General features: G+C 37.3%; 1 long non-coding RNA gene across 1 annotated transcript in view; it reads left to right on the forward strand.

The window, feature by feature from the left end:
* The first annotated feature begins 1,819 nt into the window (after positions 1-1,819).
* Positions 1,820-26,889, forward strand: part of LOC124978231 (uncharacterized) — a 32,025-nt gene continuing 6,955 nt past the window's right edge. Inside the window, exons 1-2 of the long non-coding RNA XR_007107341.1 lie at positions 1,820-1,984; positions 3,667-3,783. This is a non-coding gene — a long non-coding RNA (uncharacterized LOC124978231). The remainder of the gene's footprint in view (positions 1,985-3,666; positions 3,784-26,889) is intronic.

Raw genomic sequence — 26,889 nt, forward strand, 5'->3', positions numbered from 1 at the left:
AAGGCAGTTACCAGCTAAACTCATGTAAAAGAATAGTTGAAGACAGAGTGATAAGACATCATCTGGGGAATGATGGAGGATAAGAAAACTGATAACATACTGAAGGTGATTAGTAATAAAGGGTGGGAAGGAGGTTTCTCACTAATCTGACTTATGAAAGTTCTTTGCTAAAACTATATTTTACAATGAAATACACAAATGGACCAGGGAGAAAATTCAGATGTCTGACTAGAGGGTTTGGGGTGTAGCTCAGTAGTACAGTGCATGCTTAGCATAAAGAAGACCCTGAATTCAATCACCAGCACCATAAAAAAGCCTAAGTAAATTTTGGTCAAGCACAGAATTCATCACCCTTTCTGTATACATCACATTCCCTTTTCTTTCAAGCTTATTCTGCTACCCTAATGTTATTGTTCAATTGACTGGTTTTCCCAGTGTTTCTCTCCTTTTGGTTTTATTAAATCTTCAAAAAATATAGCAGACTTTTATCTCTTGCACCACACACGCACTGTAAGCCAGTTGGTATTACAAATTCCTAATTTATGAAGTCCCCAATTTTTTGTTTATTATTTGGAATTTAATGTAATACGCATGTGTGTTTTACTGGGGATCAAACCCAGGGCATCAAACCTGCTAAACACAGTCTACTACTGAGTTATACCACTAGCCCTGGAAATTAACTTTTTAAACCAAAGAATATTGGAATTATAAAATATTTAAGAGACTAATTCCAAAAACATAAAACTCCTGTGACAAATTTAGGGATGATAGTCAACTAGTTCCAGAGTTATATACATATGTGATATGCATACTTACACATACCTTTTTCAGCCATTCTGATTTTTTAAAGAGAAATATGTGCTGTTACAAACTCAAATAATTCAAAAATTTGGAAATGAAAATGTACCACAGCCTTCTGATTATTGTAATCACACATTGCAACATCTGCATTTTGGTTTCTTTCTAAACAAATTTACACTTAAGAATTGCCTTGATGAGTGGGTGTGATGGTGCACACCTGTAATCCCAGCAACTAGGGAGGTTGAGGCAGGAATGTTGCAAGTTCAAGGCTAGCCTCAGCAATTTAGCAAGACTCTCAGCAACTTTGTGAGACCCTGTCTCAAATAAATAAAAAGGACTGGAGATGCAAATTAATCGTAAAGCTCCTCTGGGTAAAATTCTCAGTGCCAAAAGAAAAAAGAAAAAAGAAAAAGAAATGCGGAAGGAGAGAGGGGAGGGGAGGGAAAGAAGTAGTGGGGAGGGATGGAAGGAGGGAGGGAGAGAGGAAGAGAGGAAGGAAGGAAGGAAGGAAATAAATTGATGAGAGCTGCAGGTGTAGCTTCATGGTAGGTCATTTGTCACTTAGTGTGTGAGGGCCTGGATTCAATACCCAATATGACCAAAAAGAAAAAAGTGCTTTCATGTCTGTTTCGTTGTCTTGTCTGTATTATTATGTAGACTATATAACTGAAATAGAATTAAATCACATAGCAGCAGTGTCTTTTAAGATGTAGTATGTGTCAAGTTTGAAACAAATTTTTTGACGATTCTGTTTGTCAAAGTAGGACTATAAAGAAAGGAAAACTTCCTTTTGACATACTCCCCACCCCACCCCCGTCAATGATTCAATTCTTTCTGGATCAAGTATTTCTCAAAGGATCTATGTTTTATCGTATATATTATGCTGTCTTAATTATTTAAAACTCTACTCTTGGACCATCCTGAGAAGATGAATTTAAGAAATCATAAATATACATATATAATTATATATAAATAAATATAAAAGTTTTGTTTTGTTTTGTTTCTGGCCAGCGGAACCTGTTTTGAAACCCCTACGACTGAGGTCTTGTTCCAGTTCAGCACCCACCAAGCCTGTGAGGCGTTGGCACAGCCCAGTTTTCAGAGCTGCGGCCGCTGGAGAGCCGCCAACAGGAAATACGCCATCGTTCTGCGCAGCGTCTTGGCCTCGGCGCACTCTAGGAAGGTGGACGTAGCGATTGCAGATAATGGTGGCCCGCAGAGGTCGAACTTCCTTGGGTTTTCACAGCTGGGCGGGGCGTGGGGTTGACGTCACTCCCTATTTTGTGTTTCCGTGGTTGTCCGAGAGCGACGTTTTATTTATATTTTTGTCTTGTTCTTTCGTTTTCATGTTTAGGGTTTTGCTTTTCAAAAAATGAATTTGCATGTGTTCTCTTACTAATGTACATTATGTAATACAGGTTTTAAAGTTACAAATGTTTGCTTGTGATTCTACCTACCGGTCTATCGCATTTCTAAACAGATTATCTCTAATGACAGAGACCAGAAACAAGGACTTTTTAGAGCACATTTCCAGAGTGCCGCATGTTTCATCTGAAAGGATCATATGGGCTTTGCTTAACATATCAGTATAGAGCTGTTTGTTTTGGTTTCTGGTGTGTGTGTAATTTAAAATTATTCACTGATATTTTTGAAGCCTGGTAAAGCTGATTGGAATAGGTAAAAAGATCACTACAACAATCTTCCTGTGGAGGAGAGAGATTGGGCTCAATTCAGAATACAGGATAGGCAAGGAGGAATTTACAGCAGGTGAAAAGTCAGTGGATAGAAAATTACTAAGTGGTAAGGGATGTCAGATATCATCTCTTGAGGGTGGAGGATGAGAAACCTAATCAGATATCCAGAGTGGGAGTGTCTTGCTAAACTGAGTTAGCAAGGCTCTTTTCTAAAACTGAGTTTTATAAAGAAGTCTGCAGATGGACCTAGGAAGAGTTTCCAGATCCTGACTAAAATTTGATTAAGCATAGAATCTTTATCAATGTGAAGATTATTTTTGTTGTTTTATATGTGGTGCTGGAGATCAAACACAGAGCCTTTTGCGTGCTAGGCAAGCACTCTAACCACCAGCCCAGGAATTCAAGTTTTATTGCATTGTTCCATGTCCCCCATCTGCTTTCCAAGGAACACAAAACACATTTTACATGAATTCTATATTTATATATTCATCTTTTTAGGAAATATTTTAGATGTTGATAGATCTATATTTTATTCATTTATTATATGCGATGCTGAGGATCCAACTCAGTGCCTCACAAATGCTAGGCAAGCACTTTACCACTGAGCCACAACCCCAGCCCCTGTTCATCTTTTGAATGAGTTAGTATTTGTATTTTCTCTTTGTGATTTTTGACCTCAGCATATAAGAAAGAGTAGAATTGAGAAGTCAAAATTCCCTGAATATGGTCCTTCAACAGAATTTCCTCCACAGGTTTTGCTGTCCCTTTCACCAGACACGGAAGTTACTTATTTAAATAGAAATGTTAAGTATCCGTAGCATCTACCTCTTTACCCTCCATTTACAGGTATGCTCTATTTAGTCTATTCCCTCCTCTACCTGTTATATGTACTTTTAAAGCTTTTAATCAGAAACATTTTTCACACTGCTCAAGCAGTTTATAATTTTATTTATAATTCCACAATTCAACCCTTTCCCAATTTTTGTATATTAGCTCTTCTCTAGTGTTCTACTTGACTCTACTATATCCCTCTGGCAAAGACAATTGTTCTCCTACTTGAGGGTGCATTAGCATCACCTGAGAGCTGTTTAAACACTAAGTGCCACCTCCAACCACGGGGTTATAATTCACAAAGTCTGGTTTGTGACCTGAGGATTTGCATTTCTAACAGGTGTTGGGATTGATCTGCGGAACACCATGAGAACATAGCCCGACTTCCCTCACTTCGAGTACAGAAAATCCCTGAAGTGTACCAAATCTGAGAGATAAGAGCTGAATTCCAGTTTCAGTATGTAAATGAATGCTTTACTCAAATTACTTCAAGGGCTGGGGGTTGGAATAGAGAAATGACTTAGAGTCATAAACTTAACCACAAACCTACTGAATAAGAAATCATAATGATTCATGTTCATTTTAGTTTCAGAATTCATGCACTAGATTGCCTCCCAAATCTCAAGTATCAGAAGCAAAACTCAACCAGAAAGAATTTGGATGATAATGATTGTGTTCTAAGTCAGCTACCATTTAAGTTTTTTTATGGAGTGTTATTCAAGTGTGCTACCCTTCCAATATGAAAAGGGATTAAAGAGCATGTCCTTGGCTTGGGGATATAGTTTAGTGGAGGCACAGCCTAGCATGCCCAGAGCCTGGTTCAGTCCCCAATACTGCCAAAACAAAACAAGTTTTCCCTAGAGGTATTCTGTTTTTCTCCAACCACCTCTGATAGCTAAATGACGGGGCAGGAACATTCCACAATTTGTAGGAGATACAAAATTCTGAAAGTGCTATAGAACCAAGAAACAGTCACAACATTCTAGTTACCACCAAGGTTCTTTTGAGAGATTCATCTCAATACATCATCATCATCTGAAGTGAAGACTTCAGATACAGATAAGGTAGACATTTAGGCAGGTGAGCAGAATTTTCCAGAGATTTACCTGGGGAACTCCTTACTATGTAGGTGCATGCTATTAGTGCCTGATAAACAATCTGTAAGGATTTCCCTCAGGAAGTGTTCCTGCAGAGTAGCACCTGAAGCATGGCTGTCTGTGTTCAGGCAGCAGAATCTTCCTTCTGTTAATTCAAGGAGAACCAAACTTATTTACCAGGTAAAAGAAGGGAACAAACGGTGATACAGAAACATGCAGCATGGGGATTGCTTTTAATTCAGTCAGTTTATCTAAATCATCATGTGTTTCAAGGGGTCCATCCAGAGAGACAAAACTGAATACCAAGGGCAGAGAGAAGCCTAGAATTTAGTAAATGACCTTATGTTCAACCTGGGCCTCTCATCAATTCCTAACTGAGGTGCAGGGATTGCTTCTTGCTTTGCATTTGCCAGTCACATCGTCAGTGCTGGAGAGTAGGAGGGCATAGACATGTAGGACAATTCACTGTGATACTGCTTGGTTGATAAAAATAAGTGCTCTTTTGAGCAGAGTCCAAGATTGTAAGAGATTGAATATAACAGGCAATGTACATGTTACCAGTATTGTTTAGCATCTATTGAGTACTTTTTCTGAATACAGCCATTATTCTTGTTTTCCATGGAATGTTCAGTTTGACAGATAAGATATTATATTTTCAGGATTAGCTTTGATATGTAAAAATCCATTTATTTTCATTGCAGAAAGTGTTCTATCACTATACATATATATTTTACTCCACATATGTAGTATATATGTGTATCAACATGTGTACACTCACATCTTATATAGTTACACCATATATTTATCCCATAGTAGGTGAATCTCTTCTGTTCCTGATAGTTGGGTTTTGTCTAGTTTGCAGTTATCAAAACTCTGCTGCTAAAAATAGCTAAATTCATGTATATTGATTTATATAAGTTCACATCTCTCAATAGTCTGTACCTGGAGGAGTGGAAATGATAATTCTTCAATTCAAACATTGCTCATGAGAATGTTAATTATAATATTTTGGAAAACCATGTACTATGTTGTACAAAAATGTATGGTGTGCCTTATTCACCTTCCATTCAGCTCTGCAGTGTAGACTACAGAATATTACATGCAAAGTTCATGAAAATCCATGTATTTAAATCTTCATAGCAACATTATTTTTAATAACAAAACCCATAAATAATCCAGAATGAGTAAATAAATCATAGTATATGAATCCAATGGATTTCAATTACATAGTAATAAAAATATAAAATCTACTTATATATAAAGACCTGGATGAATTTTATAAATATAATGTTGAGCATAATAATCTAGGCAAAAATATTGGCATTATTTCATCTCTCAACAGTCAGAAGAAAGTGTCTGTAAAAAGTCAAGATAGGGGTTACCTATGAAGAGGTAAGAGGAATTGTTTTCCTTGGGAAATTCCTTGGGCTCTTCTCAGTTGGTGGGTTTCATGTGATAAATTTAGGATTAGATGATTTTTGTGCTTTCATTTTATGTTTCTATTTTTATTTTTTTATTTTAAGTGGAAAAATTTCCTCAGAAACCACCTTATTCCTCATGGGAAATGTGTGGGCAGAAGAGAAAGAGACAGTTCCTCCTGGTCCCAATCAACACTTGTTGAGTTACTTGGCAGAGAAAACTTTACACTTAATGTGAAAACTGACAAGCAAGGATTATTGAAAAACACCTGCTTATCTGTCAGAAGATTTGGGTGGAGATGAAAGTCCTCTGGCTTAGCTGTGGTGATTTTCTGGCTACTTAAATCCAATTCCCTTAAGCTATTTCCAACTGTATTGGGCTGTGAACATAATGAGAATAAAGTTCATATGCTTATTTTCTTTATCAGATTAAATAGCATTATGTGTGAAGGCTCATACTGAAGTTATCAGGGTTTAATCAGGAAAGGCTAAATTTCCAGCACTATTTTTTTCTTTTTGCTGATGCCTACAAATGCATGGTAAATGGATAGATTATTAGTTTATAAAGGACCCCTGGGAAAAAGGATTTTTCCAATGTTGTATGTCAATCACAGAAAAGGCATCTTTATGCTTTTTTGTAGTTCTTCAATTCTCAAAAGTAGTATTGCTGTCCCCAGTTGCAAAGTTCTCTCCCCCACACTTTTCTGGCTCCAGGCCCCTCTTCTTGTTTTCCTATTTTGCCAATTTCTTGCTATATGAAAATTTCAAAACTACCCAATTGTATCCTTCCTTTCTGAATTAATGTCTTTTAAATGCAGGAGATCCTTTTTAAATTAATTATAGCAAATCATTTAGAAGCAGGGTTAGGAGGAGGGGCTGAATGCCAGGTGAAAATGATGGTGGCTCAAATCAGTAGAGCTGGTGAGAAAAGGTTGGATTCTGAAACAAGTATAGATACTTAGCTGTATGCTTTTGGTAATACTCATGGAATAGACCTCCTCAATCTTAAATAGCTGCTTATGTTTAATTGTGAGGTTATTCCAATAATGTTGACAGTTTCTAATCTTCATTATATGAACGAAAATTTAGTTGCTTCTGTAATTATGCATGCTAATTTGTATTTGTATATTTGAAAAACTAATATGTTCATTGAGTTTTAAAAGCAAAGCACATAAAGAGCATGAGCAGTGGAAAAAGTCCTGCTTTCCATTCTTGATAGCCACAAATCCCCACTTGCCTAGAACAGATGCAGTTACAATCTTATCCGCTGGCATAATTCTGAATCTTTCTTTCAGAAGTTTATAGGTTTTAATTTTAAAATATACAGGCACTCCACTTAGATCTCTGTTTTCTCACGCACTGCCACCCTACCTCAGGCCAAGACAACTGTGGTATTGTCTATTCTTGAGGAATTTTATGTAAAGTTTGCAAAAGCATACAGGGTTCTGGTTTTATTTATAAACAAATAAGTGCGTTTGTGTATTTTATTTAAATTTTTATTAGAAACAAATTTACATTTGAAGAACTTCCTAGAATATTAAAAAGTCACATTTATCCTTTCCTCAGTTTCATTCATTTTCATATTTTTTCACATTATTTATCATTTTCTTTTCTTCCTGATCCCTTTCCCATTCCCTCTTATTCTTTCTCTCTGGTTCTCTATTTTCTTTCTTCCTCTCTCTTCTGTTCTATGTGTCAACTTTTCTTTTGTTGATGTTGTTTTGTTGTTGTTTGGTTCTGAACAATTTGAGAGAAGTTTGCATATATCATGCCCTTCATGTTATTTCCTAAGAACAAAGACAAAGATTTAGATAAACACAGCACAGCAATTAACTTAGGAAATTTAACAGCCATAATTTTTTTATGTTTTTCATTGTAGATGGATACAATGCCTTTATTTTATTTATTTATTTATTTATTTATTTTTGTGGTGCCGGGGATTGAACCCAGGGCCTTGTGCTTGTGAGGCAGGCACTCTACCAACTGAGCCACATCCCCAGCCCTATTCATTTATTTTTAATGTGGTGCTGTCACCTGCCCCAATAGTGTTCTCTTTTTTTCTTTCAGTAGTGGGGAGCAAATCAAGGCCCTTTGTTGTGGGGCACAACTTAAGAACAGACCGATCATCACTTAGAAGTCCAAATTTGAGAGGCTTTATTAGCTGGTCGGCTGACTATCTCATACAATGCCCCAAAAATGGCTATCGAAAGAACAGAAGTCAGTATATCAATCATAAGTGACTGCTGCTATGATTCAAAACAACAAACTAACATAATGAGATTTGAAACCATTAGCAGAGGGGGAGGTGGGTCAAAATGACTTTACTTAGGTACAAATTAAAGAATGATTACTAACATCTAGACAATCACTGTTGAAATCACTGTTGACATGGTACATTGTTTAGGAAAAATAGGAATCAAAAGAAAATTATTTTTCATTATACAAGAATTGCCATTTTGTGTTGCCAAACGTGTCATGCTAAGCTACTGATGGGTACAGAAGTGGGATGTTCCCATGGGAAAATTATTTCCTACATAACATAGAGTCTCAGTTATGGAGTCTGTTTAGTCATTACCCATATAAACCTGGCTTATAACATTTCCACGAAGTCAAATATGTCAACCTGTCACACCTTACATATACTAGGCAAGCACTATACTACTGAGCTACATTCCCTAGCTCTTTTAACAGTTTTACTTGGAGACATGTTCTCATTCTGTTGCCCAGACTGCCCTCATAGTTGTGATCCTCCTGTTTTAGCCTCTGGAATAGCTAGGATTACAGGCATACACCACTGTACCCAGTATCCAATAATGTTCTTGATAGCACTTTTTCCAGGTAATATCTCATTTAAGCCAGGGTGGTACATGCCTACATTCTCAGTAACTAGGAAGTCTAAGGGCAGGAGGATTAAAAGGTTTGAGACCTGCCTTGGCTACATGGGGAGACCCTGCCTCAAATGAAAAACAACAGTATGGGGAGAACAGTTGCTGGGGATTGGCTCAAACAAACAAACAAAAAATCTCATTTAAGACTATAATAAGGGCTGGAGCTATGGCTCAGAGGTGAGCATGTGCCTCGCATGCATGAAGCACTGGGTTTGATTCTCAGCACCACATAAAAATAAATAAAATAAAGGTATTGTGTCCATCTAAACTAAAAATATTGTTTTAAAAAGACTATAGATAGCATCATGATTCCATATCTTTTTTTTTTTTTCTACCAGGGATTAAACCCTGGGACACTTAACCACTGAACCACATCCCCAGCCTATTTTTGTATTTTATTTAGAGACAGGGTCTCACTGAGTTGCTAAGCCTGGCTTTGAACTCTCAATCCTCCTATCTCAGCTTCTTGAACTGCTGGGATCACAGGCATGCGCCACCATGCCCAACCTCCATACCTTTTTTCAAGGGAGCAAACTAATCTTTAATCTGTAATGGTTCCTCAGCCTTCCATTGCCTTTCATGTTACTAGTTTTTTGTAAGCACTCTAGCCATGTATTTTATAGAATGTCTTCAGTTTGAGTCTGTCTAAACTGTCCTCAAGACTGGATTTAAGCCTGGCATTGTGACACATGACTGTAATCCCAATGAGAGACTGAGACAGGAGAATCATCAATTCAAGGCCAGGCTTGACAACTTAGATTCTGATATAAATATAAAGGGCTAGGGATGTATTTCAGTGGTAGAGTGCCCCTGGGTTCAATCCCCATTAGCACACACACATACAAATACACATACACACAGACTGGATTTAAGTGATGCCTTTGTGGTCAGCAGAACAAAATTTTTACTAAAATCATCACCCAAATAATGTCTTATAACTATAGTTATGTGTCATTTAATAACAGGGGTATTATCTGAGTAATGCATCTTAGCTGATTTCAACATTGTCCATTGTATAAGCATTATAGAGAATATATAGACAAACCTAGTTGGCATAGACTGCTACACACATAGGTTATAGGTATGTGTAGATTATAAGTGTGTGTGTATGTGCATATGTATATATGTATGTGTATATATGTGTGTGCATGTATGTTATAAACAGTATATACACACATTACATATATGTATGCATGAATGAATGTAGTATATAGGTGTGCATATGTATAAAATTGGCTATCTATAATAGTAAAATGAGATTATATTAAGCACAAGAGAAAACGATGCAATCAAGTGACTTGGTAAGCATGAGATGTATGATGCTACTTGCTCATGACCAACATGGAAAACTATTGTACTATAAAGTATTTTGATAAGTAGGAGGAATAAGCTGGGTATGGTGGCACATGCCTTAATTCCCCAGTGACTTGGGAAGCTGAGGCAGGAGGATTGCAAGTTTGAAATCAGCATCATTAACTTAGTGAATACTCAGTAGACTGTAGCAAGATCGCTTGTTTAAAATAAAATATATAAAAAGGATTAGGAAATTGTAGGTTCATAAGGAAAAACAGACCTGGGTTCAATCCTCAATATCAAAGTCAGAAAAATTAAAAATAATAAATAGGATGGATATACCTAATAATAAAAAGTATAATATAGTGAATACATGTATCAGTTTTTAGTTGCTTATTATCATTATCAACTATTATGCATTGTTCAGAATCACATACATTGTTTGTTATAATGACTGTCATAGTGTTGGATGTTGGAAGTGGAGAGGTTGAGGGGAAGGATCACTGTTGTGATTCTTCTGTCAGCATCACTCTCTACAACAGGAGAAAACATATTTTTGTCTTTGGGTCTTGCTACGTTGCTCAAACTGGTGTCAAACTCTGGGTTCAAGAAATCTGCTGGCCTCAAGCATTCCTCTGACCTCAACCTCCCAAGTAGCTGAGACTATAGGCACATGCTACAGTGCCCAATGCAGTACATATTTTATTTTTCAAATAAAATTTCATGAAGCCTGGGCACAGTGGCACATACTTATAATCTAGGGAGACTGAGATAAGAGGATCACAAATTTGAGGCTAACGTCAGCAGTTTAGCAATCCTCTAAGCAACTTTAAGACCCTGTCACACAATCAGAAAGAAAAAGGGTTGGGGATATAACTGAGTGGTTAAACAACCCTGGGTTCAATCCCCAGGATGAAAGAAAGGAAGAAAGAAAGAGAGAAAGAGAGAAGGAAGGAAGGAAGGAAGGAAGGAAGAAAAATGAAGGTGGTAATAAGTTTGCACAAAGAAAATGCACAACACCTGGTTTATCCAAGACTGATCTGCACTTGTTATTGGTCTATGAGTAAATATGGAATAGTGATTTATTGGTTTTTAAATTATTCAATGATCATGGACAATTATATTGTTTACATAATGGTAAAGGATATTTTATTCATGCTGTATTTCATTTTGCCTATGCCCCTTAAGTTTAAAATCTCAGAATATAGATTATTATCCCCAGACATGTGTTCTCTAATTGGAACTGAGCTTAAAACAAAATATAAAAACTTCTATATATGCTATATGTTCTTTTTTCCCTATATTCTTCCATTACTATGAGCTTCACAATTAGTTTTGTCTCATCTGGGTTTTTACTTTGACTTTACTGGTGATATGCCTCTCTGTGTCAGGGGCAGGCTCTGAGGGCCCCAGAGCCGCACCCTGGCCTGATCTCTAAGATGGTGCCTGTGCAGCTTGCCAGACATAGCTGCACTCATAAACAAGTTTTAGGGAAGTAAGTCTGTTTGGCTGTGTCATGAGACGCGATCCTGGTAGCTGCCCTGGAGACTGTTCCTTGATAGTGCTGACTGTCCTGGTATTCTCCTCTCTGATAGGCTGATAGTCCTCGATATAAGTCTGAGACTAGTGCGGAATAAACGCCTTTTGGTTCCTGTGAGCAAGAAGAGCGGACGCATTGTGATTCTCCCTGCGGGCAGTGGGCGATCAATACCTCTCCTTAGCCCCTGTCATTACTAGCAATGTTACTAGTTATATAATACTGAAAGTCTTCTCCATTTTTCTTCCTTCTTTTTTTTTTAATTTGGCAGTAGGGGGGATTGAACTCATGCTCGATGCATTTCTTAATTTTTCTAAAGATAAAGCTGGATACTAAGTGACCAATGACAGATTTAATCAGTAATAACTATTATAATGGGAAGAGATTATAGCATGAACAGAATTCAAAATTCAACTTTAATATGTACAGAGGTAACTGTTTATTTTAAAGAGAAAATGAAGGATTAGGAAGTAGGGGCATTGAATGGAGGCTCATTGGAGTCAGAGATGTGAAAAATTACAAAAAAGCAATAGCACAGGGCGGTCTATATGAAACCCATATCTAGGTTTGCTGACTGGGATATTTGTTAGTTTATAAATGTATCTACAGATGCAGAGGCACTCTACCACCAAACTACATTCCCACCCCTTTTTTATTTTTATTTTTTTTGAGATAAGATCTTGCTAAATTGCTTAGACTGGCCTCTAACTTAGCAGCCTCCTGCATCAGTTCCTGAGTTGCTGGGATTACAGTGTTCACCACTGAGACCCACTCAATGGGCTCACTGAATTTAGGCTCCTAGTCTCCTGCGAAGCCAGAAGATAGAGGCCTTATCTTCAGATCCTGGCTAGAACAACAAATTGAGATCCTTCAGTTTTCTCAGATTATCATTAAAAAGATTAAAGAGGAATAAGGAAGGTAGCCTTGGCTGTTAGAGACTCTATTAGTGTTTTATTCAGCTCTTCAAGGCCTCACTGAGAAGGCCTAGCTCAGAGGAGTCTGGCTAGAGCTTGCTCAAGGAAAGAATCTGTCAGTTATAATATGTCTCTCAGCGGCAAAAATCATTGATTCTTCACTTTTGGTTAGAAGTTCATTTTCGCCAGCCCCTTTGCCAAGTGTGGCCAATCTATGGTCCTTGAGGAGGTGGTATAAAATATATGGCAAGCAACTGGATAATCATGATATCTGTGAGAGGACAATGAGGTAAGTATGGTATATTTAGGAGCCCAAAAGAAAAAGGCCAAGAGGAGACTTCTAGGGAAGACAGTGACTGTGTTGGTGCTCCTTAGTTATGGAGGTAGAAGGATTTGATGGATATTCATAAACAAGGGACCTGAACACATGAGAGGGAGTGCCAAAAGTGCAGGAAACCTAACTCACATAAGGAGGAGCAAGGAAGAATGAGATCGGTATAGGATCTGCTATGATTTGGGTATTCCTTAAAGGTTCATATATATATTGGAAACTTGGTCCTAAAGATGCAGTATTGAGAGGTAATGGAACCTTTGAGAACCCTTTCTAGGGGTTCCTGTGTTAATTGAAGACTGCTTTCTAAAGCAATTAATGTGTTCAGTGGAGTGGGGAGGCTGGTTAGTTCTTGTAAGATTGTTTTAAAAGCCCGAGTCAAGCTCCATAAACTTTCTCACTGGCTATCTGTATTGAGAGTGATCCCTTCCTCATTCACAACCTCCCACCATTGCCATCATACAGTTGCCAGAATCTGAACCATGTTAGTTGAACTTTTAGACTCTAAAAATTAGGAGCTAAAGAAGGCTTTTTTCCCCCCTTATAAGTAGCTTGATTCAGGCATTTTATTATAACACTCCCCCCAAAAAAAAGATGAATAAAGACTTTAACTGGCAGGCAGCAGGCCCCATACAGTAAGGGGGACATGGCATGAAGGATTTTCATCAGGCCATCCTCTGATAAGATGTGGGGAAGTCTGCAGGCTAATTTTGAGAACAGGAAGAATGGAATTATAGAGACAAATTTAGGAACTGATTTAATCTGTATACATTTGTACCAGGGATCAGCCAATATAGCCTGTATCCAAATTGGGACTGCTTGTGAGCTAATAATACATTTTTATGTTTTTAAACAGTTGAAAAGAACTGAAAGAAGGACACTATTTCACAAAAATAATATAAAATTCAAAAATTCAAATTTCAGTGTCCATAAATAAAGTTTTATTAGAATATAGTCATGCCCATTTAAAAAATATTGTTTATAGCTGCTTTTACACTACAGTGGTGAAGCTAAGTAATTTTAAGCTGTGACCCTCCAAATGTAAATTATTTGGTATTTGTCTCTTTGCAGAAAAATTACTGACTTCTGATTTGTACAATATAACAATTATTTTGTTGAATGCCTGTGTTGCTTTTGTGTGCCCTGAAGGGGATCAAAGTTTAGCAAGACAAAACTGTATTTTTCCAGCACTGGGGATTGAGCCCTGGGGAGCTCTACCTCTGTGTTAAACCCCCAGACCTTTTTATACTTTTAATTTTGAGACAGTCTCCCTAAATTGCCTAGGCTGACTCAAATTTGCAGTTGTCCTGCCTCAGATTCCTGAGTTGCCAGGATTACAGGTGTATACCATCATGCAATGACAACATTTTATTTTAAAGGTTTCAATCTGGTGAAAATTGAATTTTTCTTTAATAGGTGGGTTTGTTGCCAAAAGCTTGGTTCTTGTCCCCGATACCAATCCAATAACAAGGACACAGTTTTGAGAAAAAGGAAAAAGATTTATTGCTTTACTATCAAAGAAGAAACACAGGGTACTCTGGTCCCAAAGGCTGTAATTCTGCCCATCAGCAGGAACAGGGGGCTTTTAAAGAGGTGATTCAAAAGCTACATTCCACATGTTCTCTGGCTTTCTAATTCACATGTTAATTTGGGAGATAAACATTTCTGAGATCTTCTGGTACCATCCCAAAGTCTGGATTACTTCATTCCTGTGGTAGGTGTGTACTCAGGGATAGATAAATCTCTGTAGGTTGGGGAAGAAAGGTAATCCTGTTTCTCCTGAGATTAGGGAGGAGGAGAGAGATTTGGGAGGAGCAGTAAGAGAGGAAGAGAAAGAAACATGTCCATTTTAAAAATAAGTTGCTGTGGCAGACCAGTAAGGGTTATATTCAAAGCATAAAGTGAACCACTGTTACAGGTTTATTTGAAATAGAAGTGCTGATGTAGACCTCTTTATGTTAAGGGGTCTACCTCTCTGCAGATTTTTCATTAGAGATGTCATGGAGGTTATGCTAGCCAAGTTGAAATCAGAAGGATAAAGATTGTAGGCTAAATGCAAGAGTCTTAGCTGAGATTTGTATGTAATGGGACAGGGTTTGGGGGACAAGTATTTCATCTCTCAAGTGTGATGTGGGAAGTGAGAGAAGTCTGAACTGGAGATGACATATTCAATTCATGTCAAGGATATGTCATCTCCAGAATGTATTGCTATTTGGAGCAAATGCAATCAGAGGAGTTTTAAAGAAGAGAGAGAGAGTGATGATTTTGCTGGGTATCAAACCCAAAGTCTTATAAATGGATAAGGAATGGTTGTAATCAGGAGAGTGGGGAATAAAGAGATACTTTATGTGTGTGTGTGGGAGAGAGAGAGAGAGAGAGAGAGAGAGAGAGATTCTGGGGATTGAATTCAAGTCCTCAGGCATACTAGGCAGATGCTCCACCACTGAGATATACCCCTAGCCCTTTACGTATTTTTAATTATCAGAATTCATTTTTGATAAAAAGGTATTTTATAAATAACTTACAAGTCAATAATTAAAACCAAAATAATTTCCCTGGAAATGTTTATTATGTTGACATTTTTAATATTTAAATATCTTTCATCTTCATTTTTATGATTCTAGTATTTTTACTCCTATGTGATAATGCTGTGATTATTTTATTGTGATAAAATATACATTACATAAAATTTACCATTTTAAGTGTTTGACTCAGTGGCATTAAGTCCCTTAACATTCTGTGCAATCATCACAACCCTCTCTGGAACTCTTTTCCTCTTGCAAAACTGAAACTTTCTACCCACTAAAACAGTAACTCATCCATCCTCCCATCCCCTGGCAACCAGCATTCTGCTTTCTGTTTCTGACATGTGACTATTCTAGATATCTCAAATATTCTAGGTATTTGTCCTTTTGTGATTGAGTTTCATCACTAGGATAATGTCCCCAAGATTCATCCATGTTTGTAGCACATATCAAAATTTCTTTCTTTTATGACTGAAACAATATTCCATTATACGCATATACCACATTATTTTTTCATGTGCCCATGAACACCTGTTGTAGCTTCCAACTTTGCCTATTTGTGACTAATACTGCTGTGTATGGCTTCAAAAATATTTTTTCAGTCTTGCTTTCAGTTCTTTAGGGTATATACCCAGAAGTTAAATTGTGACTCCTGGTGCTCAAGGTTAATATTATAAAAGAGATTGAGTGATAACATGAGCAATGTTACAGAATGAAGATTTTTACTATTTAAACTCTCTCCATAGAAGTGGATACATGCCACATCACATCAACAACACATCAGTCCACATTAAGCAAGGTATACCAGGTTTCAGTTCAGGAACAAAGAAGAAGTGGAAGGAAAAGTGTAGGCTACTGCCTTTTGCAATCCCTGGGAGAATCAGGTGTGCCTGAGTAAACAGTGTGGGATAGGCTAGTTTGCATCATCAGGATGACTTGGGCTACTGGAGGTCTGTAGTGGCATGGTGATGCAGTGATTGAGGGTAAGGGAAATATTATCTTGTGAGAGTTAAATAAAGAGGTTACTAGAGCTTTAAACTAGGATTGATCAGTTTGCATATGAAAGACATGATCACAGGCCAACTGTCATTAGGAATTAGCTAACCTTGGGAGGAGCAGTCTCTTCAGCAGTTTCTAAACTCTCAAATGACCAAGCATTTTACACCTCTAATACACCAGCTTCTCTGGCTGAAGCAGGAGGATCAAAGTTCAAGGCAAGCCTCAGCAATGTAGCCCTAAGCAGTGAAACCCTGCCTCAAAATAAAAAATTTTAAAAAGGGCTGAGGATGTAGTTGAGTGGTAAAGTATCCCTGGGTTAAATCCCCTGCCAAAAATAAATAAATACAAAATAAAAAATAATGGATATCAAGTAGTATCTCATTGTGGTTTTAACTTTCATTTGCATAATAATAGTGATGCCTGAACATCTTCTCATGTACTATTGGGCCATTCCTTTATCTTATCTTTTTTGGAGAACTTCTAGTCAAGTCCTTTGCTCACGTTTTAATAAGCTTTTTGTTTGTTGTTTAATTTGTTTTTCCTTTTGTGACACAAGTCTTGTTTGTGTTGCCCCAGGCTGGCCCTCAAAATCCTGACCTTAAGCAAATTTTCTGCGTCAGCTTCCCAAGTAGTTGGAACTTAAGGCATGGGCCACCACACGTATCAGGAAAGTTTTTGTTTGTTTAATATTTTTGAATTTTAGAATATATGTATTGTGTATGTATGTATGTTCTGGATATTAATTAGTTCATTATCAGATACAGATTTACACATATTTTCTCCAATTCCTGTGGGCCTTTTCACTTAGTAGAACATCTCCTTAGATGCACAGATTTTTACTATTTATTTGTTTTAAAATTTATTTTTGTGATATTGGGTATTGAACCTAGGGGAACTACATCCCAAAGCCCCTTTTCACTTTTATTTTGAGACGAGGTCTTGCTGAGTTACCTAGGCTGGTCTCAAACCTGCTATCCTCTTGCCTCAGCCTCCTGAGTGGTTGGGATTCATATGGATGCAAGACAGTACCCAGCTTAAAATTTTTTAATGTACTCTAATCTCTCTTATTCTTCTTGCTTAGATTTTCGTGTCATATCCAAAAAATAATTGCCAGATTCAATATTGTTAAACACTCTTCCCAAAAACATTGATAGTTTTAGTTCTTACATTAGTCTTTGGTCTATTTTTTATATAAATTAATTTCAAACTGATAATGCAAACATGAAATTATGTATTTTGATGGGGTACAATGTGAATTTCAATATATATATTTACATTGCCTTTCCCCCATTTTTTTTAAAACAGCAACACCCAACAGTCCATACAAATTTCTCTAGCTTTGAGCTAACTTTTGTATATGATAAAGAAAAAAAGTTCAATTTCATTCTTTTGCATGTGGATATCCATCTTCCAACACTATGTGCTGAAAATTGTTTCCTTTCCCCAATGAATGATTTTGTTGTTGAAAGCTCGGTCCTTGTCCTGAATGCCAATCAAATAACGAGGACAGAGGACAGAGGACAGAGTTTTGAGAAAAAGGTAAAAGAAGGTTTATTGCTTTGCTATCAAAGGAGAAGCACAGGGTCTCCTGTCCCAAAGACTGTGAATCTGCCTATCAGCAGGGACAGGGGACTTTTACAGATGCGTTCCGAGAGAATAAGATTAGGGAGGAGAGATGAGGAAGGAGAAAATTAGGGAAAAGATCAGGGAAGAGAAGTTTAGGTAAAAGATCAGGGAAAAAGAAAAAAAAACGTGTAAGTTTCAAAACAACAAGGGATATAGTCAAGCAACAAGTGAACCTGTTACTGTTGTGGCACCCTTGTCAAAAATCATTTGACTATACAAGCAAAAGTTTAATTTGGGGATTTCTATTCTATTTCATTGGTCTATTTTTTTTTTTTTTTTTGAGAAAAAGGAAAAAGATTTATTGCTTTGCTAGCAAAGGAGAAACATAGGGTACTCCTGTCCCAAAAACTGGGATTCTGCCCATCAGCAAGAATAGGAGTCTTTTAAAGGGGTGATTCAAAGGCTACATTCCACATGTTCTCTGTCTGGAGTTGTAATTCACTTGTTAATTTGGGAGATAAAACATTTCTGAGATCTTCTGGTGCCATCCCCAAAGTCCGAATTACTTCATTACTATGGTGGGTGTGTACTCAAGGACAGATGAATCTGCCTAAAATGGAGAAGAAAGGTAATCCTATTTCCCCTGATGGTCTATATTTTTTTACATTTTTTTTATTGCTATGATATATTTTCCTTTATTATAAATCTTATATCTTATATATGATAGCAGAGAAACCCAAAGTTGGACTGGTTGAAAGATAATGAATCAGCTGTTGGAAGATTTTAGAAGATATTTGCAGCCCTTATTAAGAGTGGTCATTGGATGTTTAAACTACCAACACACCCTGGGTTCAATCCCTGGCACCACAGACATGCACACAAAAATTAAAAGCAAATTACTACCTTCCAAACATGGTGTGAGAGTATTTTATCACTTATCTATGCAGAAATCTTTCTGAAATTTTTGTTAATAATGAATGCAAAAAAAAAGAAAGAAAGAAAGAAAAGAAAAAATAAACAGTATGAATTGGAATCTAACAAATAACGGCTTCAAACTAGAGGATTTTTGTTGTTTGTTTGCTTTCCCTAGTACTGGGAATTGAACCCAGGGACTTACCCATGGTAGGCATATGCTCTGTCACTGTCCCCTTTTTAAATTTTGAGACTGGATCTTGCTAAGTTGCCCATGGTTGTTTAAAACTTGAGATCCTTCTGCTTGATCCTCCCAAGTAGCTGGGATTGTAGGTGTGTACCACTAAACCTGGCTCTTCAAACTAGAGCTTTAAATTAAAATTGCAAACTAATATGTATAAAAATTTGTTTATAGAAATAAACATAAAATATTGGGAAAATTGTGATCATTTCTAATCACTGATCACATTTAAAATACAACCATTATTTCTATATTTGCAGTATAAACTGAAAATATTTATTGGTTGCCTATTTTGAAACAAATTTCTTCTCAGTGTGACAGTTCCAATTAATTTCTCTTATTCCTTTAAAAAATTTAGAACAATGATAGAGAAAGTTGATGTTTTATTATTATTATTATTATTATTATTATTATTATCTTTACTTCCTATGGAATTATGAAGTATATTCAAGTTTGTCCAAGGTTGAGATGTTGAAAAACTTTGGTCTGTAAAGCTAATTTAAATTGACCCTTTTAGAAATTTAGATTAATCTCATTTTTCAAAATGAGCAATATATCTGAGTTATAGATATCTTCTAATTTAACTTGCCTAACCATTTCATTTGAGCCTGTTAAAAATCAATATTGATGTGAACTTAATAGTGTATGCACTTTAACAAGTTAAGAGAAAAAGATTGTCATTCTCATCCGATATGAATTTATTAAATACTTTCTTATGGGCATTGCTGTGCCAGGTACATTGCAAAGTGAGTTTAATCAGTGATAGTCTGATCAGATCTTATAATAATTTATAAAAATGTGTTCTGTAGCCCAGCAATAAGATAGGACTGAAAACAGCTCTGTCCTAAACTTTGGATCTAAGTACTTTGAACTACTTACCACTAGTGTTTGTTGCTTTGGCTCATCGATTAATTCATTAAACATTGACACTGCTCTAGGTGCTATGAATTAAGTTTGGCCTAAACTCATCTCTGTACTTGGGTGATAAATTTGCCCAAGAGTGGCCAATATACATAGTAAACAATAACCTAATTTTATGCATAAACAAATTACAACCTAACTTCAGAATATACACTGGCCCCAAACAACTGAGTTTCAGTCAATCATAACAGCTGAACCCTTAGCTAATCCTAGGTGGAAATCTGCTCAAATATGCCCAAATAAAGCAAACATGAAACTGTACCAGTCAGATAATCCCTGTAAGTCATTTCCTGTTTTCTGCTTATAAATACAGCTTACTATGTTCAGGTGGGCATTCAGGACCATCTTTAGTCTGGAATGTTACTCCAGTGTAGAACTCTCTTTTCTTGTTCAAATAAACTTTGTTAGATTAAAAATAAATAAATAAATAAATAAAATAAACTACCAACACAAGCATGATTCTCCTTTATACTCAATGTACTTTTTTTTTCAGATTTTCACCATTTTTTTAAAATTTATTTTTATTGTAAACAAATGGGATACATGTTTCTCTTTGTACATGGAGTAAAGGCATACCATTTGCATAATCATACATTTACATAGGTAATGATGTTTGATTCATTCTGTTATTTTTTTCCCTCCCCCCCATCCCTCCCACCTCTCTTTTCCCTCTATACCGTCCCTTCTTCCTCCATTCTTGCCCCCTTCCTACCCCCATTATGTCTCATCATCTGCTTATCAATGAGATCCTTCGTCCTTTGGATTTTTGAGACTGGCTATCTCACTTAGCATGATATTCTCCAATTTTCATCCATTTACCTGCAAATGCCATAATTTTATTATCTTTATAGCTGAGTAATATTCCATTGTATATACATACACCACAGTTTCTTTATCCATTCATCAATTGAAGGACATCTAGGTGGTTCCACAATCTGGCTATTGTGAATTGAGCAGCTATGAACATTGATGTGGCTGTATCTCTGTAGTATGCTGATTTTAAGTCCTTTGGGTATAGGCTGAGGAGTGGGATAGCTGGGTCAAATGGTAGGTCCATTCCCAAGTTTTCTAAGGAATCTCCACACTGCTTTCCAAAGGGGCTGCACTAATTTGCAGGCCCCACCAGCAATGTATGAGTGTACCTTTTTCCCCACATCCTCTCCAACACCAATTGTTGCTTATATTCTTGATAATCGCCATTCTAATTGGGGTGAGATGGAATCTTAGTGTAGTTTTGATTTGCATTTCTCTTATTACTAAAGATGGTGAACATTTTTTCATATGTTTGTTGATTGCTTGTAGATCTTCTTCTGTAAAGTGTCTGTTCATATCCTTAGCCCATTTGTTGATTGGGTTATTTGTATTCTTGGTGTAGAGTTTTTTGAGTTCTTTATATATTCTGGAAATTAGTGCTCTATCTGAAGTATGAGTGGCAAACATATTCTCCCACTCTGTAGGCTCTCTCTTCACATTGCTCATAGTTTCCTTGCTGAGAGAAAGCTGTTTAGTTTGAATCTATCCCAGTTATTGATTCTTTGCTTTTATTTCTTGTGCTATAGGAGTCCTGTTAAGGAAGTCTGATCCTAAGCCCACAAGTTGAAGATTTGGACCTACTTTTTCTTCTATAAGATGAAGGGTCTCTGGTCTGATTTCAAGGTCCTTGATCCATTTTGAGTTGATTTTTGTGCAGGGTGAGAGATATGGGTTTAGTTTCATTCTGTTGCATATGGATTTCCAGTTTTCCCAGCACCATTTGTTGAAGAGGCTATCTTTTCTCCATTGCATAATTTTGGCACCTTTGTCTAGTATTAGAAAATTGTATTTATTTGGGTTTGTGTCTGTGTCCTCTATTCTGTACCATTGATCTACCTGTCTATTTTGGTGCCAATACCATGCGGTTTTTGTTACTATTGCTTTGTAGTATAGTTGAAGTTCTGGTATTGTGATATCCCCTGTTTTATTCTTCCTGCTAGGATTGCTTTAGCTATTCTGGGTTTCTTATTCTTCCAGATGAATTTCATGATTGCTTGCTCTATTTCTGTAAGGTACATCATTGGGATTTTAATTGGAATTGCATTGAATTTGTATAGCACTTTTGGTAGTATGGCCATTTTGACAATATTAATTCTTCCTATCCAAGAACATGGAGATCTTTTACATTATTTTTTAAAAATATTTTTTAAGGACTGTGGGTATAGCTTAGTGGAGAATACTTACCTAATATCCAAGGTCATATATCAACTCTTTTCTTGATGATTTAAAGTTAATAATACCTAGCTAGGTGTGGTGGCACATGCCAGTAATCCCAGTGACTCGGGAAGTTGAGGAAGGAGGATTGAAAGTTCAAGCCCAACCTGAGCATTTTATCAAAATATTGCATCAAAATAAAATATAAAAAGGACTGAGGATGTATCTCAATAGTGCAGACAATGTCCTTGGGTTAATCCCTAATACTGCCCCCATCCCCGAAGTTAGCAATACGGTAAGTACTCTGATATGAAGATAATATAAATCATGCTAAAAAGTAAGGGGATAAGAAAGGGAAGAAAACAAATCATTTTGCACACACACACACACACAGAAAACTTACTAATTAATGTTTAGGTAGAAATACTAAAAATTGTAGTCCTGATTTCTGTAACTGTCATGTAGTCAAGCTGCTATCTGTAACTATCTTCTGCTAGCCATTTTTAATTCTCTTTGTCCTCAGCAAGCACCTTAACAATTAGTAATTATTTACCTGAAGGAGTGACAGAAATATTTATGTATGTATGCATATATTCTCTCACTTACTTACTGCGCTCCAATGGGACCCAAGACCTTGCACATGCTAAGGAAACACTCTACCACTGTGCTATATCTCCAGCTCCTAAACTTTCATTCTTGAAATATCTGGGCCATTTGTCATACCTGAACTGGGTTAAAATTTTTCCATTGACTTTAGTCACATGACTTGATAATACAAAGAGACATTCTACATATATTCTTCCTTCCTTACCTCCTTTGTGAAGTAGCAGTTTAGTTTCCCCTCTTGATAAGCAGTATGAATCCCTCCATCCAGTGTGATAATTACCTGTTCAGAGGCATGAAGAGCCTAAAATGGCTGGATGGTAGTCTTTTTTGTTTGTGCTGGGAATTGTACCAAGGGGTGCCTTACCACTGAGGTACATTCCTAGCTTTTTAAAATTTTTCATTATGAGTCAGGTTCTCACTAAGTCTTTGAGGGTCTTGCCAAATTGCTGAGCTGATCTGGAACTTGTGATTGTACTACCTCAGCTTTCCAAATCACTGGGATTACAGGTGCATGCCACTGCACCCAGCTTGGATGATAGTCTTAATTTTCAGTTCAGTGGAATTACTGTTTTCCTACTGGAGGAAGTTCTTTTTGTTTTGTTTTGTTTTGTTTGTTTGTATGTTTGTTTATTTTTGGTACTGAGGATTGAACTCAGAGGCACTCAACCACTGAGCTACATCCGAAGCCCTATTTTGTATTTTTATTTGGAGACAGGGTCTCACTGAGTTGCTTAGCGCCTCGCTATTGCTGAGGCTGGCTTTGAACTCATTTTCCTGCCTCAACCTCCCAAGCCACTGGGATTACAGGACTGTGCCACCTTGCCCAGCCTGCAGGAAGTATTACTGCTGATATAACTAAGACCTTTAATCCAGCAGAGCATTAGTGTGTGGGGACAGGAGATTAAACTTCCTGTGCTATGGGTCACTAGGATAAGAGTGAGCGGGTACCACTCCCCTTTCCATCCTATATTTTCTAGACCTATTAATCCATACTATGGAAGAAATAGTGCCATAAATTGGACACTAATTCAGAGCATATACATTCTCCTGGAGAACCTTTCTTCTACTCTGAGAGGTATTAGCACCTCGCTGGTGCTGCAGCTGTGTGTTCACTAGCTGGACAGGGTGGCTTATGCCTGAAATCCCAGTGACTCAGGAAGCTGAGGCAAGAGGATCATTAACTTCTAGGCAGGCCTCTGCTATTTAGTGAGACCCTGTCTCAAAATAAAAAGTGATGGGGATGTAACTCAGTGGTAAAGTGAAAAAATAAATAGCATTCTACCATTATATCAAGTCAGATGTCTCTGAATGTTGGGGACCGAAAAAAGATCAGTGAATACCATAAACATGGGCATGTTTCTGCAGTTCCTTTGCTGTAAAGTGTGTTCCTTGATCAGAAGCAATGCCGTGTGGATTACCATGATGGTTGATAAGGCTTTCTGTAAATTTTCTAATCATAATTTGGGTAGAAACATTATGTGTAAGGAAGGCAGATTTTTTATCCAGAATAAACCATTCATTCTAATAAGAACAAATTGATATCTCTCTTGTGATGGAAGTGGCCCTTTCTCATCACATGCTAACAGGGAGTCCCTGATAAGGCACTATTTCCTGGGTTGGATTCAGTAAGCATGCTGATCCAGCCCGTGAAACAGGGACATATCAGGGACTAACTGTCTCTGCTGCTAGTACAGTGGATCTTCACTGGTGACGGTGGCCTAATTGGCCTTGGTGAATGGAATCCCATGTTGCCGATCCCATGCATAACTTCTATCCATTCCACTATGGCCATCTTATTCTTGAGCTGATTTGGCAATGCAAAGATTATTGGGAAAAAATGTTGCCTGGTATCCACAGAATAGGTCATCTTATCTCCTCAGTTACTAAAATCCTCCTCTGCTGAGGTTGCCCTTTGGTTGGTATTCACATGAGACAGAAACATCTTAACGTCTTTTTTTCTTTGCTGATGCATATGGGCTTATTCATGTATTTTTTACAGACCTCCTTGTTATCAATTTTCCAAACGCGTTCCTTTTAAGTCCACTTGCCATAACCCATAAATTATATATGATTGCATATTTGACCATTTATCCTCCCAAGAAAAATAAACAACCAGGTGCACATTCTGTATATATTCTTCCTTAATTCTAAGCTCTGCCAACTGGAAGGGTTTATCTTTACCAGTGTCCTTGAAGGATTACCAGAGAAGGGAGGTAGTGCAGCAGCTGTCCACTTGCTGGAGATGCCTGTATATTTAGCATAGTCATTTGTAAACCAGGCCTGAATCTCCTCTTCTTCTGTCATCTGATTGAAGGGAACTCCCTATAAGATCAGGTGCTGCTAGGAGAGAGAAGGCTATGGGGACTGTGGGCATTTGGGACACTTCTTCATGTTACCCTACATCTTCAGGGCCTATTCTGGCTCAATCTTATATATATATATTTCACTTTCATTTGATGATGTAGTGCTGCTGTGCATGCCTATCTTTGTGGCTTGGTGGATCAGGCATAGCCCAGTTCATTATGTGTAGTTCAGGTTGCATAATAACTTAGAGGTCTGATGTTAACATTTAGTCTCTAGCAAAGCACAGGAACAGGACAAAACCCATTTCCCAAAAGAGAGTAATTCACAGAAGGATGGCAGGGCTTTGCTCCAATATCCTAAGGGCCTGAGCTATGATTCACCTATATAGACCTGCAAAAGGCACACAAAACAACATTACTATCTGCCACTGCCACTTCAAGCACCATTGGATCTGCTGAATCACAGACCCAAGGGACAGATAAATTTATAAGACATTCTGTGCCTGTTGCAAAGCTTCTCTTTTTTTGTGCTCCACTCAAAATTAGCTTTTTGAGTCATAGTGCTCAATCTGGAAATATGAATCCCTCAGCCTACTCCTTTCTTTCCCTACTTTGTCTAGTAAAATTAGGTGCAACCAGTCTATCTCATTGTATTTGTTGGTTTGACAAAAGTGTTTGTGGGTATCATATACATGTTCACCAGGAACCTTGCCTCTGTGTATGCGTGTGTGTTTGTGTGTGCGTGTGTGTGTGTGTGTGTGTGTGTGTGTTGGGTACTGGTGATTAAGCCCAGAACTTCCCATATGCTAGGAAAGCCCTCTACCACTGGGCCTCAACCCTATCCTTTTATTTTATTTTGAGACAGATTCTCCCTAAGTTGCCAGGCAGGCTTCAGACTTTCCATTCTCTTGTCTCTACCTCCTGAGTAACTAGGGTTACAGGTATGCCACCACCATGCCAGGGTAGAGCCTTGCCTTTTAGAAGTGTTTGATTTGGAGTATCTCTAGTGTCACATCATCCCAAAGACTATTCGTACTCTCTTTACTAATGGAAATAGTCATTAATGCCTTTAAATAGTTTCAGACTAGAGAACCAATTCCAGAAACCCCAAAACTGATTCAGAAAATTCACCCTTAAAATTTGTTAATCTTAGCTGAGAGTGGTGGGTCACATCTATAATCCCTCAGGTGGCTGAGGTAGGAGGATCCCAAATTTGAGGTCAACTTGGGCAATTTAGCAAGACCCTATTTTATTTTATTATTTTATTTTATTTTTTTGTGGTGCTGGGGATTGGACCCAGAGCCTTGTGCTTGCAAGGCAAGCACTCTACCAACTGAGCTATATCCCCAGCCCAAGACCCTATTTTAAAATAAAAAGGAAAAAATAAATAAATAAAAAGAACTTGCGATATAGCTCAGTAATAAAGCACTTGCCTAGCATGCATTAGATTCTGGGTTCAATTCCCAGTACTTTAAGAGGAAAAAAAAATATTTGTTCCTCTTGAGCCTCTCTTGCTACCAAAATCTGTATTAGTCAGAGTTCTCCAAACAAACAGAATCAATAGGATGTGTATATACTCAGATTCTATCTCCCTGCCTCTACACTCACTCTATCTCACTGTCTTATTTTTTTAAGACATTATGTCATGGTGCAGGGATTGTGGCTCAGTGTTAGAGTGCTTGCCTAGCATGTGTGAGGCACTGGGTTCAATTCTCAGCACCACATAAAAATAAATAAATAAATAAAGGTTCATCAACAACTAATAAAAATATTAAGAAAAAAAGAAATCAAGTCATGTGATTATGGAGATTGTTTGAAATCCACA

Source organism: Sciurus carolinensis, chromosome 2, assembly GCF_902686445.1.
Source record: "Sciurus carolinensis chromosome 2, mSciCar1.2, whole genome shotgun sequence".
NCBI lineage: Eukaryota > Metazoa > Chordata > Mammalia > Rodentia > Sciuridae > Sciurus > Sciurus carolinensis.